Genomic DNA, 12,498 nt, shown 5'->3' with positions numbered 1-12,498 from the left:
AATCCAATATGGAAGCAAAGTCTGTAGGTTTTGGTGACTTAATTTCTTTCTCATTAAATTCTGTGCCTTGAAAGGGATTGGGACAGGCCCTGCCAGAAAGTACCACTTTGGCATGTGGATTATTTGGAGCTGAAGGCAATGAAGACTCTATGGGCTCAAGAGAAACTTTGGTTCCTTCTTTAACTAGACAGAGGAATCTAAATTGGGGGTCCTTTCCATAATAAGAGTTATTACAGACATAAATTTTATCTGACTAATCCATGTATATGGCAGAGCAAACATCTAATTACCAATGCCAGGGAGCAAGAATTCATGTTCCTTCAAGGGTCTTTCTAGCTGGAATAAGAATCAAATTGACAAAAGACAGATTAATAGGAGAAAATCAAGTGTAATAGCATATGTACAAGGAATCCACAGAGATACGGAAATTTTAAAGAAAGGCAAAATGAGGCATATATGTGATTGTGAACTGAGGCAAAGAAGGTAGAGGTCCCGGATTTCAGAAGGAAGGGTAATAATTCACAGGGTCATAGGAAGAGCAGAAGTCAGGTAATTAGACACTTTCCATACCACAGAGATGAGTCACTCAGAGAAAATTTATTTGTTAATAACCTTTATTCTGGAAAAGGCCTTCAATTTAGATTCTTCTGTGTGGTGAAGGGAGGAACAAACCTTTCCCCTGAGACCATAGTGACTTTCAAGTGTTTTCAGCTCAGAATAATCCACATGCCAAAGTGGCACATTCTGGGTAGGGGGTGGCCGTCCTGAACCTCTTCATCAAACACCTGCTCCTTCCTATTCACTCTGTCAATAGCATTCCTTTATTTTGAAATCCCAGACTCCTACTCCTTTCTCCTTGGTTCAGGATGAAATATATACCTCATTTTGCCTGCCTGACTTTGTAATGGCCATGTGTACATGGATTCCCCATAGGTATGTAGCAAGATTCTTGCACAGAGAGTCATGACACTGAGGCTTTTCTTTCTAGGAAGCAACTTTATTTGTGCTGACACGGGCTCAGTTGGGTTCATACCTGACAAACTGAGCCCTGAACGCCACGTGGTGTAGCCTTTCATGCATTTTCTACTTCTTTGTATCCCACATATGGGCAACATAGAGACATACAGTCTGGTTGGGTGGTCTCATGTTACAGGGTCTTGAGGGATGTCACCTACGCACATAGCCAGGTTGCTTTCCCTTATGTTGAGGTCTTTTCTCACCACATTCCTTAGGGAGGGGACTCTACCACACTGCCTCCTTTGATTCTTGGATCAAAGAGCATCATCTTGGATTAGAGGTTTATATTTCCATAACATCATCACATGCATGGCCGTTTTTCTTTCAACCATTGCCTCAATGAGGCTGGAGACAGACCATAAAAGCAGAGGAGCTAGGTAAGGTAGGATTAAGCAAGGTCCCAAAAATCAAGATGATAATTCACATGAGGGTTTTGAATCTCCTGAGACTTGAAAACCATTCTCCGAATAACTTCCTGGGGTTCCAACATTTCCAGCTCTGGACTGGGACATGAACAACCTTTCTCATTCAATCTATGATCTCTTCTATGACTTTTTTTTCCTTTTTCTCTTTTTACTTCTTTAACAAACTTTTTATTTTAGAATGATTTTAATTTTATAAAAAAAAGTTAGAGACAGCACAGAGAGTTACCATATACACCATAAGCAGTCTCCCCTATTGTTGACATCTTGTGTTAGTATGGTACATTTGTCACAACTAAGAAACCCAATATGATGGATAACTTATTCACTAGTCATTACATTATTTAGATTTTTAACATTTTTTACTTAATGTCCCTTTTCTATTCAGGATTCTATCCAGGATACCATGTTAATATAGTCATCTTGTCTCTTAGCTTTCTTTTGGCTGTGAAAGTTTCTTAGGCTTTTCTTGCTTTTAATGACCTTGACAGTTTTGAAGAGCACTTTTTTAGTCACATATTTTTTGGTCACGTACTTTGTGGAATGTGTCTCACTTTGGATTGGCTGATATTTTTCTCATGATTAAACTGGAGTTGTGGGCTTGAGGTTTAGGAAAAACCACAGAGTTAAAGTGTCATTTTCATCACATCATATGAAAGGTATATGCTATGAACATGACTTTCCACTGTTGGTTTTAACCTTGATCATCTGGCTGTAGGTGTTTTTCAGCTTTCTCTACTGCAAAGTTACTCTTTTCCCCATTTCCATACTGTACTCTTTTTAAGGAAGTCAGTATATTTAGTCCATAGTTACAAACTGAAGAGTTATTCTCCACCTTCCTGAGAGGGGTGTGTCTATGTAAATTATTTGGAATTCTGCACAAGAGATTTTTCTATTCTCTCCCATTTTAAAATTTATTCAGTTATTTATATCAGTATCAGTTCATGGTATATATTTTATACTTTCAGTTATAATACAATATACTATATTATTTAATATTTTATTCAAATTGTTCTAGTTTGGGCCATTGGGGGGCTCTTTCACTTGGCTCCTGTGCCTCTTCCAAGTACACTTATCATTGTGCTTTTGTTACTTTTTTCTTGTTTTTCTCTTTTTTTAAATACAATTTATTGACAAATTGGTTTCTATACAATATCCAGTGCTCATCCCAACAAGTGCCCTCTTTAATGCCCATCACCCACTTTCCCCTCTCCCCCACCCCCCATCAACCCTCAGTTTGTTCTCAGTATCCAAGAGTCTTTTATGGTTTGCCTCCCTCCCTCTCTGTAACTTTTTTTTTCCCTCTTCTCCTCCCCAATGGTCTTCTGCTAAGTTTCTCAAGATTCACCCATGAGTGAAAACATAGGATATCTGTCTTTCTCTAACTGACTTATTTCACTTAGTATAATACCTTCCAGTTCCATCCATGTTGCTGCAAATGGCCAGATTTTATTCTTTCTCATTGTCAAGTAGTATTCCATTGCATATATAAACCACATCTTTATCCATTCGTCAGTTGATGGACATTTAGGCTCTTTCCATAATTTGGCTGTTGTTGAAAGTGCTGCCATAAACATTGGGGTACATGTGCCTCTATGCATCAGCACTCTTGTATCCCTTGGGTAAATTCCTAGCACTGCTATAGGGCCTGTCATTTCCTTTGAGTCTCCCTGTCCGCATACACTTAGATTCCCAAATGTTCCCCTCTGGCAAGTGAGAGCAGGAAGAAAGATGGATGAATAGTTCCCAGCACACATGACCCTGACCAGCCTGAAGGAAGTACTGGACAGGCTATCTTTCCACATGTACAGTATAGTCCACCTGTGGCCTGCCATTTGATAGCTGTGTGGACATTGTCCCAGGCCTCTTGGAGATGAGAGAAGTTAGGCAGGGGGTGGGGATCTGGCTCAAGATGCTCTGGGGACCCCCACCATTGGGTTTCCCAGGTGGTTGAATTATAAAATCTTTGCTCTAGGCATGTTAAGTTTCTAACAGAGATGGTAGACTTTCTCCCCCACTGGGCAAGACAGTTTTTCCCAATAATTGAGCTTTTGTGGAGCCAAACCCCAGTAATAGGACTGGGGTATTCTGTTCCACTGTAAGGTTTGCAGGGAACTAATTCTCTAGCCTCCCATGGCCATTGATTCTTCATGTTGGTACCAACGAAGCATCCTATCCACAAAGGGAAGGTGAGTGCTATCAGAAACCTCTCATCACACTCCCAGCTGTCCAGGGTGGCCTCTGCCAATCCTATGGTGAAAAGTAGAGCAAGAATCACAATAACAGTGAGAGACACAGGGTGACAGTGCATCACAATAAGGAAACATACAGAAAATACGGACAGTCTATTTGTTCCACCGGACCATCGACTCCTCAGGCTTTTGCCATGCGTGGATTCGTCAGCTTCCAGAGTAACTAAAGCAGGCGTGCAGTCTCCCAGAGCCTCTGGAGTTGCAGATTGCTTCTTCTGTATAGTCAGCTTGCATAGCCTTGATAGACCAGGAATGAACTCCCAGTTTTGAGATGCTGGCTTCACTCTGCTGTGGTGAATCTAGGGACCCACCTCGGCCACCTTTACTGCAGGAGGAGTGGACAATATGACAGTGAACAGGCCCCTCCAGAGGGGTTTTAGGGTTTGGACATTCCAATCCTTCACCCATAAAGCATCTCCTGGTTTAAAGGGGTAAGCGTCTGTGGCCAGAATTCACAAGTAATTGCTCCCTAACCCAGTGGTGTAAGGTGGTTAGGGTAAAGCCAAAGACGTGCATCTGTTGCTTTAAGGTTATATTTCCTACCTCATTTAGATCCCCACTTATGCCCTTGATAATGGGGAGCAGGGAGGGCGAAGGAGCCCATAACGAGTTCATAAGGGGAGAAATCTGTCTGCTTCTTCAGCTTCCCATTTGCGTCTGCAGTCTGCCTTCCTGAAGGTCCCTTATCTCTCCCTACCTAACGCTAACCTTTTCCCTATTTATTCCTCCCCCTGGAATAGGGCCCCTACCTGCCATTAGGGAACAGGGATGATGACCTTACTGGCTTCTTCAAGCTGATAAGGGACGGTGTGGGGGTACAGCAGTTAGAGTTTACCCAAGGGTCAGTTGAGTGGCCCACGGTATGGTTCTACAGGAAGGCTGGCAGGCATGAGGTGGCATAAACATCGGCAGACACAAAGAGAAAAACACAAAGTAAAGATTATACTGACCAACAAGATGGCATCTTAAGATAATGTCCCCAGTTCCCAAACCAATCAAACAATCCAGGAGAGACCCTGACTTTGTTCAATTATGCCTGAATGCCATCTATCAGTTCTAAGACTCTGTGAGAATCATCGGTCATATTAAAACAGCATGTCAGCTAATCTCTCATAACCCAGATGATGGAGGAGCAGTAAGTAATCATGACCTGAGTCGAAGTCGGACGCTTAACTGACTGAGCCACCCAAGCGCCCCCAAGAGAGCAGCTCTTAAAATTTCTTGTCACACATGAAACCTTGGTAACTGTGAGGTGGTGGGTGTAACTAAACTTACTGTGGTAAATGTTTTGCAACGTATACATTTATCAAATCATTAAGATGTACACCTTCAACTACTATAATGTTATATGCCAGTATCTCCGTAAAACTGGAAACAAGTTAAATAAGCAGATTAGTAGAATCTTAGGCATGAGGATAAGAGGATGAGGGAAGGGATAGATAAAGAGTATGGAGGTTTCTTTATGAGGTGATGAAATATTCTATGATGGATAATGGTTTGCTTCTACCTACATATGAATTGGTTAAAAACCTATCAATTTTATGCATTAAATGGGTGAAATAAATATGCAGCATGTATATTATATCCAAAAAAGTTGTTTAAAGAGAACCCAAGGGGCACCTGGGTGGCTCAGTTGGTTAAGTGTTTGACTTCAGCTCAGGTCATGATCTCACAGTCCATGAGTTTGAGCCCCACATTGGGCTCTGTGCTGATAGCTCAGAGTCTGGAGTCTGCTTCAGATTCTGTGTCTCCCTTTCTCTCTGCCCCTCCCCTGCTCATGCTCTGTCTCAAAAATAAAAACATTTTAAAAATAAAAAAAAACAAAATAAGAAATCCTACATAAGAAGGCCTAGTATTAATAACAAGTATCAAAGACTGCATAAATTCAAGTTTTAATTAAATTCACACATACACACAGGTAAGCTTCCAATGGAAGTTAGGATTTAACTTTCTCCTCCGTTTTATTTTGTGTGATAATACAAAAAACAATCTTGAAAAGAAGCACATAAGTTTTGTCAAATAAGACATAATTATCAGTGTGAAAGAAGTTCAACAGTTTGATGATGAATGAAGAAAATGTACAGACAGTAAAATCTGTATGAGGTGTCTCCAAAGAGAATCAATGGAATGGATATCTATACATCTATTTTTGTGGGTTTTTTTTATATCTAAAGATCTAGAAATAGATATAGGTTTATTATATATAGAAATAGATATCTCTCTCTCTCTCCCTCCCTCCCTCTCTTTCCCTCTCTTTCCATAGATAGACAGGAATATTTCTTTAATGAATTGGCTAACACTATTGTGAGTCCTGGCAAGTGTTAAGTCTATAAAGAAGGCGAGCAGGCTGGAGACCCAGGGAAGAGCTGATATTGAAGCTTGAGAATCAGAAGGCAGTGTGGAGACACACATAGGTGAGTGGGAAAAAGAACCTCCGGAAAATACAGGTAATTACTATATTCTCTAGAATGGAGTGTCTAATGAGTCATATGGGTTTATTTGGGTAAACCTTTTATATAAATGGATTTAAGTTGGAATAATGCAAATGACTTTTAAAAAACAGTTAAACATAATCTTATAAATACTGTGACTAACTGTATGAGAATATATACCATCTCTTCCACAAAAGATACAAAGTCAGAATTATGGTAGGATGGACACATTTAATAGTATAATCAAGAATGATACAATGTGTGCAACTCAAGAGTAAGGGGCATTGCCACTTTAGGGCAAGATGTGTGGCATGAAGATGTGGAGTGATATAGTTGAGTAAGAAAGAGGGCACAGGGACAAATGGAGCTGCAGAGAGCCTGGATGCTTGAGGTCACAGAGCCACAGGGGAAGACAGGACGGGATCTGTGTTAGTTTCCTAGGGCTGCTGTCACACATTCCACACCTGAGTGTCTAAACACACTGAGAAATTACTGTCTCAAAGTTCCAGAGGTTCTTAGAAGTCTGAAGTTGAGCTGTTGGCAGAGCCACACTTTACTTTAAGAATTGAGTCTTTCCTCTTTCTAACTTCTGAGGACTGTCAGCTATCCTTAGCCTGGCCTGGCTTGTGGATGCATCACTGAGTCTCTGCCTTCATCATCACACACCGTTCTGTGTGTGTCTAAATTTTCCTCTTATAAGGATACCAGTCAATGAGTTAGAATTGACCCAAATCCAGGATGACCTTATTTTAACTTGATTACATCTGCAAAGATCTTACTGCCCAGTAAGGTTACAATTACAGGGTTAGGACTTGAGCATATTTATTTAAGGCACACTATGTAAGCCACAACAGGCACTAGGTAGTTAAGTGTCACGGAGAGGTTAAAGTACACTACAGGTTTTGAGGTTGGGGGTGGAGTGTATGCAAGGACATTAAAGAGATGAGGGATATGTGTATTGAGGAAGTAAGAGGGTAAAGGAAATCACGGGAAGGAAGGGAATAATGGATGAGGAAATGATTGGCAAAAGGGAGTTAGGAGGCAAGGATGAGTAAAAGGCATACAAACCTTACTGCTTATGAAGGGTTATAGAACATAGGGATGGAAGGGAGATAGTTACTGGTGAATGGAGTCCTTAGAGAGTATTCAGTGCTCTAACCAGAAATAAAGGGTAGGAAGAAAAGACGATGCCTGAGGAACATAATGGTTAATGAGTTAATGGTTAATGAGTTAATGTGGGTGGAGGCAGATCATCAGAGCTGGGAGAAAAGTGGGTACCAGAAGTCTAAAGGCCCATGAGAAAAAAATCAGGGGAGTGTAGGGTTAGGGGTCATGGGTGCAAGATCACGAGGAAACTAAGGACTCATGATAAGTGACAGCTGGGACATTGAGGGTGGTAGACATAAAAGACAGCATAGATGGGCTGAAGTCATTGAAATCACTTCATGGAGGCCCATGGAGGCCCATGGAGAGGGCCGGAGAGGCAATATAAATGGCAATGGAGGAGGAGGAGGAGGAGGAGGAGGAGGAGGAGGAGGAGGAGGAGGAGGAGGAAAAAATGGAGGATGGAGGAGTTGAGGGCCATGGCAGAGAAAGAAGACTGGGCTGAGGGTTCTGGGATCAGATAAAACAGAGTTTATTGGTATAGTGGTCTAAAATGCACCTGATGAACTTAGGTGAGCAATGAAGAGAACTAGGAGGGTCATTTGTGGGGAAAGAGTTAGGTTTCATGGAAATCTAAAGGCCCTAGGGGTGCAGAGATTGAGGTAACAATGGGGATAGTGAGGGGGGAGGAGGAAAATGAAGGTTGGGGTAATGAAAATGTCATGTGTACATTTGGAGGTCCTTAATTCATTCTCCTACTCATTATATTTTTATTTGGACTTTATTCACAATTGTCAACAGTTTCAAATTTCAGTCCATGAGGTAATAACCTTACTTCTATAAAATATCCAGTAATCCTTTCAATGATATAGACGGTAAAGGAAAACGGGTGGAATTTTGAGTGAACAGTGAGACTCATTATTTTCTCTCTACTGTGGGGATACCATGCACAAAGTGTGACCATGGAGGAGACCACGTGGAAACCACGAGAAGAAAATGGGTTATGCCCACAATTTGTATGGTCGTGAAAGTGACCTGATCTAGAGGTTCCCGAGAAAATTCATTGCCTCATGAAACTTGATTTTACCAACTAAATGTAGGCATATCATTAATTGTAAAATGAAAATTATATAGTGTAAACTTATAAAATAAAGCAAAATATACTTTAAGTAAAATACTTAATAAAGTAAAAAGAGAAAAAAAAACGTTACCACCATTCGAGAAAAGTTTGATCTTCAGACATAACAGTTTGTCAAGTTGAGGTGGATCCTCCCTCTTGTGCAAACTCAGAGTGTATGTGCAATTGCATTTGAAATTGTATAACATACACCAGCAGTAAAATATTTTCTCCTTGGTTCAATGTTTACATAAATATTGTCATATCAAACTTACTGCCAATCAAATTACTTTCCTTAACCAATAATATATGAAGGTGATATTTTCACACCAGTAGAAATGGATCTGCTTCATATCCCAAGATAACTGTTAATTAAACCTCCTCATTGGAACACTCTTATTTATACATTTACATAATTGAATGTATCTGTCTCCTGCTATCACACACATCATGAAATGTGCATCTTTGATTTGTACACATATGACTTAACTGGGTGGTTCTGAGACAAGAGATTGTTGCACCATCATGACTGTGCGTTCTTACAATGAGTGGATGTTAGTGGATTACATAGTTCTTACAATGTTAGTGGATTAAAAAATACCAAACAAACCTGTAATATATTACCAACTATGGTTTCACTGTTAAAGAACTCAGGTGGCTCTAATACCTTGATAGTCTCTGTAAAGAAACCACAACGTAATTCACGGTCACTGTACTGGAAAGAAGAAAATGAACTGAAAAAAATTACAGTCAACTAGGTCTTCAAAAATAAGGCAACTGTTTAAGATATACCCAATCAATTTCCTTGCTTTGCTTCCACATCCTCTTTAAAAACCTTATCACTACCTTCTACAGGTGGAGAATGCCCAACCGTCTGAATAGACAACTGGTCCAATGAACTCTTGGAAATCTGAACATACATCAGATCGTCATTGAACACCACACAGCATCACCTTCCATTCTGACCACTTTTTTTACATGCCCTGAATACCTTGCTCATATTGTGGGCTTAAGAGTCACTGTGACATCTTTTCCTGCCCCTCTTGGCCCACTTTTGCACATGCGTGCTTAAGACACCAATGAAACACCTTCACTTGCCCAGACTTGACTCTTGGTAATAGCTCCGTATAGTGCATGTGCAGATTCAGTTTCCAGAGAAGTGCTGCACATGCGCACAGAGGACTTCCGGCACACACGACGCTTCTTGGGGCCAAAACCTGCAGTAGTGTGCTCCTCCCTTCATCAGCCCAGGTCTCCAGAGCGTCAGCATTAAATTCCAGCTCAACCAAGCCCACACACCTGAGTTCATAGTTCAGACAAGCTGGGGGCACAGTCCATGGACAGATCAATCCTCCCTCTGACCCATGTTGTTATTGCACCCAGAGGTTTTGATGCCCTCTCATGTTTCTCCTTTTCTTTCTGCCAAAACATCACACATGCGCACAAACAGAACACAGGTGACCCATCCCTCCATCGCCACCGCCACCCAAGGAACTGAATCCGGCACTTCCCACAATGCAGGGGACCACGGAGCAGACCGCGAGCAGGGACTGGCCATCCAGGATCACCCTGTGTAATATGAACACATAAGACGCCCATCAATCCCACCTCCAGCAGACCTTCTGATGCTCCTGCCCCCAGCCCCAGTTCCTGTTTCATACTTCGGGGCTAACATTCTGGGCACAGAGCTCAGCTATCCCAGAATTTGCATCAGGAATAGTCCCTTTGCCTAAATGGGGCCTGCAGAGCCTAACAGAGAATTATCCCTTCAGATTTTGTCGAAAATGACCTCTTAGACCATGAAATTGCCCTCCACAGCTCCACTGCCAGTCCCTGATCCTCCCTTCTCAGACAGCTCAGAGAACAGAGTTCCTAGCAGCTTCACCTCCTGGGTGACCCAAGTTGGCATTCATACTTCGCTGACACTCAGACTCAGATAAAGGAGGGCAAAGGATTTACAATTTTGGAAGTCACTTTTACGTTTCTGGTTCAAACAGTACCTCCAAGGTAACATGTCTGCAAACCATCTTCCATTCCTGGGGTGTCCATTGATTTTTCACACATTAAAATAAACCAAATACATAAATGCAAATACATAAATACATCAGGTTTCCCTCAGAGCCCCTAATCTACCCTTCCATTCTGTCCCCCAGTCTGCTTTCTATATTTGTGCCCTCACGTCCAACATTATTTTTAAACTTACTGATAATGAGAAAGAAGAGAAGGACTCTCTACTCCCAGGAAGGCATACACAGAAACCAATCCTCCTGGAAAAATGAACACATAGCACCTGATTCCCCCAACTTTAGAAAGATTAACTCACAGCTTGTATGTAAGATTCCCAGCACAGTGTTCTGGACACAGTGTGTCCTCATACACCTGGGGCATATCGTAGATACTCAATAAACATCCCTTTGATGAATGAGTACATATTATTTACCCCAAACAGCCTCGCTCAGACACCACTGCCTTATTTAGTCCCTTTCCAATTTGCAGGGGATTTGCAGAGAATGACATCTTCCCAAAAGCTGTTAGTAGTTTTCACACTGGGAACAGCAGCGTTTGTGTTGAGATAGGACAGTTGGGTGTAAGGGACTCAGGTGTGGTCTTCTGCTTTCTCTAGCTTAGTGCTACTGGAGATGAAGCTTGGGGACAATAACCTCAATGCTTGTTAAAAACACAAATTAATGGGCTTCATCCAGATCTAAAGAGTAATGATGTCTGAGTATGGGGACCCAGAATCTGTTTTTAAAGGGAACCTCAAGTGATTCGTATATACGTGAAAGTTTGACAACGCATGTTTAGAAAAGTCATTCTCAGCATTGGTTTCACACTGGGATCCACTGTGTAGTTCTAAAACTACAATCTCCAGGGCGCCTGGGTGGCGCAGTCGGTTAAGCGTCCGACTTCAGCCAGGTCACGATCTCGCGGTCCGGGAGTTCGAGCCCCGCGTCAGGCTCTGGGCTGATGGCTCGGAGCCTGGAGCCTGTTTCCGATTCTGTGTCTCCCTCTCTCTCTGCCCCTCCCCCGTTCATGCTCTGTCTCTCTCTGTCCCCCCAAAAATAAATAAACGTTGAAAAAAAAATATTTTTTTTTTTTAAATAAAACTACAATCTCCTGTGTCTCAACCCTATAGTCCTTAGTCCCTGATGAGGCCTAGCATCAATTAGGTCTTAATGAAGTGGCCCAATTATTCCACTGTGAGTCCAATGTAAGCAGTGAGGCTCCCAGTACATCTCTGAGGAAAGAGTACCAGGTTGTGTTAATGGGGAGGGCTGCTCTGTATAAGATTTGATAGGGGAGCATCAGCCTGCCCCACATTTCTGATGTTGTACCAGAGTCTGTATGTGTCTCCAGGAGACAAGTGTACCCCAAAACTGGAGACGACTGAATCACATTGGGGCCTCCAGTTAAAAGTTCTCTGTGTGTACAAAATTTCACATCCCCCCGAAAGCAATGGAATAGTACTCAGGTCACATACACCATCACCGTACATGGGGAGGCTTTTGGAATTCACTGTGAATATCATGGAAAACACTGGCAAAATCGTACCGAGTACGAAAAACTACCCATGGCCATGTAACATCTGGCGGCTGTGAGAGAGGGTGGTGCCCTCTGAGCCTCTCTTGAAAGCTGTCCTGATATCAAAGAAGGCAAAGAAGTGTGTGTCTGTGTGTGTCTACTGTATGTATGTCTGTGTGTGTCTATTATATGTATGCCTGTGTACATGTATAAGTGTATGCGTATCTGTGTGTGTGCCTGTGTATGTGTGTATCTGTGTCTGTGTGTATGTCTGTGCATGTGTCTAAGAGTATATGTCTGTGTGTCTGTGTCTTTGTGTCTATGTGTGTGCTGTGTATATGTGTCTCCCTGTGTATGCATCTGTGTCCATGTCTGAGTGTATGTGTCTATGAGTATGCATGTGTCTGTATGTATGTCTGTGAGCTGACGTGTATGCGTATCTGTGTGTGCCTATGAATGTGTGTATTGGTGTGGGTGTGTATAAAATCCATTCAGAGGCTCACCTTTCGATGGGAAATACACTCCAGAATTCTGGCAGCTTCCAGGATAGTGGTAGGAGCTAAGATGGGAAGCCACGCTCATTCTTTTCCAAGGCCCATCCATAATTTCCACCCTGGGAGAAATGGAAATAA

The sequence above is a fragment of the Lynx rufus genome, unplaced genomic scaffold, assembly GCF_022079265.1.
Source record: "Lynx rufus isolate CCGP_SWC_20201006 ecotype Redwood Valley unplaced genomic scaffold, mLynRuf1.p SCAF_16, whole genome shotgun sequence".
Lineage (NCBI taxonomy): Eukaryota > Metazoa > Chordata > Mammalia > Carnivora > Felidae > Lynx > Lynx rufus.
This window is presented reverse-complemented; position numbering follows the sequence as displayed.